Below are 4,243 nucleotides of genomic sequence, written 5' to 3'. Positions count from 1 at the left end.
AAGCTTGGTGGATCCAGGTTTAGAGATAATACCATGAACCATCGTGTCCGAGGTGAGCAGTTTCCCCACCACACAGTAAAGAGGAAAGCTTCGTGTCTGCATCATTTCTAGGTTAACAGCTTGGGATTTTCTTCATCTTTGATCTTGCTAATACTGTATTAACACAGACAAGCTTAAGCACAGATGTGCAAAGTGTTTTACTTTTCAGTGTGAAATAGAATCATGCTATGTACATTACTTTGCAACTTGCAAAGCTTGCTCTCTTACCACTGCACTCTGCGGACTTTTGCCCTCTTCTGGATCCCTCTTCTTCATGCCTGACACCGTGGATAAGGAGGTGCGTAAGACATGGTCCATTCCTTAGGTCACCTAAACCTATGGTTCTCCTTATTCTCAAGGTACAATTCAGAGACAAGGGGACCTCCCTTTTCAACACGGAGCATGCCAGGCTCCTAAAAACACTTAATGTGCTCTGTCCACTAGTCATCTTCACTGGCAAGTAGTGGTGTGCTTAAGAAAAACCTTCAGGCAGGATCTTGGCTGTTCTGTATTGGGAAACAGAAAATGCTTTCCCACCCCAAAACCACAGCAAAAGGCTAGTCAAGTGAAGCAGTGGGAGTGGAGAAGGAACAAAGAAATCTGTAACTGGTTGTGATCAATTAGTTGTAAACACCACTGCACTCGGACCAGCCGAAGCACAAAGGCACGCTGCTACTTATATAAGCCTCGAAAGTTCCATCTCTACCATAGTTACGGTGACTTTTCACAGGAGCTAAAAAAATGGAAGAGTATAAATACACCCCAAATAGAAAGCACATGTTTAAAAAATAAAACTGTTAAACACATTGACTTTGTAAGAAAAAGGTCCTTCTGTCTTCAGTGACATTAAAGGAGCTCGGGCAACCCTGCTCAAAGCATTGTGGGTGATTTGCATGGAAACCCTGCATCAGCCACATCCACCAAAGACTCCCACGGTGCACCCGGCGGGGCCTCAGTCTCACAGGGCCAGGATGTCTAGAGCGGGAGGGGCACGTCCTCTTAAGAAGGAAGAGGCAACCCGCCGCGGGGGTGGGGCCGGGCGGGCGGGGGCCCCTTGGAATTCAGTGGCCCCCCCGGGATCAGGGGTCCCCGCGGTTCGGTGGTCCCGGACCCCACGCAGGGCTGGCGCGGCCCCCCACGCCCGCGCCCCCACCCCCGGTTCCCCGTGGAGGGGGAGCGTGTGTCCTGCGAGGAGCCCTGCAGCCCGGCGTCCCCTCCCCTTTTCCTTCCCAACGACCCTCTTTAAAAAATGAATGAATGAATGAATGAATGAATGAAGTCCCAGATTCTGGTGTCACCCACGATGCTTTTCTTGAGCTTTCCAAGGTTTGTTTTGCTTTGTTTGAGCTCTTTAGGAAGCTTTCCTGGCGGTTTCGCCATAGTCCTGCGCTCCTGTTACCAAGTGGTTTTGTTTCAAAGCGGCTGCACTGGGGACCTTGAGCTATTCTGGAAGGAGGTTAGGAACCCCACTCTAAACAGAAAGGGAAACATTCAGTCCATGGAAGCTAACATTTTAAAATACATAATTAGCAATTATCTTTTTAAAAAGTGACGCCGTGGAGGAATGAGGCGCACAGAGCCTCGGAGAGACGCCCGGGGGCTGAACGCGCACCTGGCTTCTCAGCAGGGGCAGCCTGGGCCCCCAGCCCTGGGCCGCACAGCGGGTCCCAGGAGCTGCCGGGTGGGGCAGGACCCGACACGAAGGGCGAGGGGAGCGCAGCCTCGGGGGTCTTTGCCTTTCTAGGCTCTGCAGTGGGGGCCCGACCCCTTGACCCCCAGAGCGGGTCATTTTGAACAATCCTCTTACTACAAAATTATTTTCAGTAAAACGCATGAAATAATCAGTATGTATCACTGGATTTTGCGATTAGTCCATTAATTTTAAAAGAAGCAATTAACAATTTAAAAAAGAAGATATGTCCATTTTAAAGATTTTTTTTTTCAAATTAAGAAAAGATTTCATGTTATGAAATGAACTTTCCACCTACCAAGTATTATATCTTGTGTTCCCTGCGTAAAGGCTGTGTGTTTTCACTTTTACATTAAATACACTTAAATTTTCTTTCCTTTTTTTCTTTTTTTGAGACAGGGTCTCCTCGCTCTGTCGCCCAGGCTGGAGTGCAATGGCACGATCTCTACTCACTACAACCTCCGCCTCCCGGGTTCAAGCCATTCTGCCGCCTCAGCCTTCGGAGTAGCTGGGAATACAGGCACCCGCCACCATGCCTGGCTAAGTTTTTGGTAATTTTAGTAGAGACGGGATTTCACCATGTTAGCCAGGCTAGTCTCGAACTCCTGACCTCAGATGATCTACCCGCCTTGGCCTCCCAAAGTGCTGAGATTACAAGTGTGAGCCACCATGCCCGGCCTTAAATTGATTTTTAAAATATAAAATTTTGGCCGGACCGGTGGCTCCTGCCTGTAATCACAGCACTTTGGGAGGCCGAGGCGAGCCGATCATCTGAGGTCAGGAGTTCGAGACCAGCCTGGCCAACATGGTAAAACCCCGTCTCTACTAAAATACAAAAATTAGCCGGGTGTGGTGGCAGATGCCTGTAATCCCAGATGCTCGGGAGGCTGAGACATGAAAATCGCTTGCGCCAGGAGGTGGAGGTTGCAGCGAGCCGAGATCGTGATACTGCACTCCAGCCTGGGTGACAGAGTGAGACGCTCTCTCTCTCTCTCTCTCTCTCACACATACACACAATCAATTTAAATCCCATTGTTCCAGAGCCGTTTGTTAATCTGTTCTCTGCTGTGCTGCCATTGCCTCTTTGTGAAACATCACTTGACTACCCTTATGTGTGCCAGTTTGTGGGTTCCCTATTCTGTTGCATTGATCTATCTGTTCTTTCACTAATACCACACTGTCTTGATTACTGTAGCTTTATACAGTCCATCTTGAGGTTGGGTAGGGTCAGTCCTGTGACTTTGTTCTGCTTCAACGTTGTTGGCTATTCTGGGTCTTTCAGCTTGTCCATGGCAACTGTTTCATTTAATTTCTCTTTCTGATATTAGTGATTTGTGTATTCTCTCTTTTTCGTCTTTGTCAGCCTGGCCAGAGGCTGATCTTCTCTACTGATTTCCTGTTTTTTAAGTTAATTGATTTCTGCTCTAATTTTTATTAGTTCTTTTCTTCTGCTTACTTTGGATTTAATTTGCTTTTCTTTTTCTAGCTTCTTAAGGTGGGAACCTAGAATACTGACTATAGATCTTTCTTCTTTACTAATGTATGCATTTAATGCTATCAATTTTCCTCTAAACACTCTTTTTGCTGCACCCCATGAATGGGATGTATTTTCATTTTTTATTTAGTTCTAAATATCTTATTTAGAAGTGTTGGTGGGGTGTGGTGGCTCACGCCTGTAATCCCAGCACTTTGGGAGGCTGAGGCGGGTGGATCACAAGGTCAGGAGTTCAAGATCAGCCTGGCCAAGATGGTGAAATCCCGTCTCTACTAAAAATACCAAAAGTTAGCCGGGCGCAGTGGCAGGCGCCTGTAATCGCAGCTACTTGGGAGGCTGAGGCAGGAGAATCGCTTGAACTCGGAGAGTGGAGGTTGCAGTGAGCCGAGATCACGCCACTGTACTCCAGCCTGGGTGACAGAGTGAGACTCCACATCAAAAAAAAAAAAAAAAAAAAAAAAAAAAGTGTTAATATGGGCTGGGCTCGGTGGCTCACACCTGTAATTCCAGCACTTTGGGAGACTGAGGTGGGCAGATTACCTGAGGTCAGGAGTTCGAGACTGGCTTGGCCAACATGGCGAAATCCTATCTCTACTAAAAATACAAAAATTAGCAAGGCATGATGGTGGCTGGGTGACTGAGGCACCAGAATCTCTCCATCCCGGGAGGTGGAGGTTGCAGTGATCCGAGATCACTCCACTGCACTCCAGCCTGGGCGACAGAGCAAGACTGTCTTAAAAAAAAAAAAAAAAATTATATATATATGGTTTGGCTTTGCGTTCCCACCCAAATTTCATCTTGAAAAAAAATTTTTTTTCTTTTTTTTTGAGACGGAGTTTTGCTCTTGTTGCCCAGGCTGGAATGCAATGGTGTGATCTGCAACCTCCTTCTCCTGGATTCAAGTGATTCTCCTGCCTCAGCCTCCCCTGTAGCTGGGATTACAGGTGCCCACCACCGTGCCCAGCTAATTTTTGTATTTTTAGTAGTGATGGGGTTTCACTGTGTTGGCCAGGCTGGTC

Source organism: Pan troglodytes, chromosome 6, assembly GCF_028858775.2.
Source record: "Pan troglodytes isolate AG18354 chromosome 6, NHGRI_mPanTro3-v2.0_pri, whole genome shotgun sequence".
In the NCBI taxonomy this organism is placed as follows: domain Eukaryota; kingdom Metazoa; phylum Chordata; class Mammalia; order Primates; family Hominidae; genus Pan; species Pan troglodytes.
Note: the sequence above shows the minus strand (reverse complement) of the source record.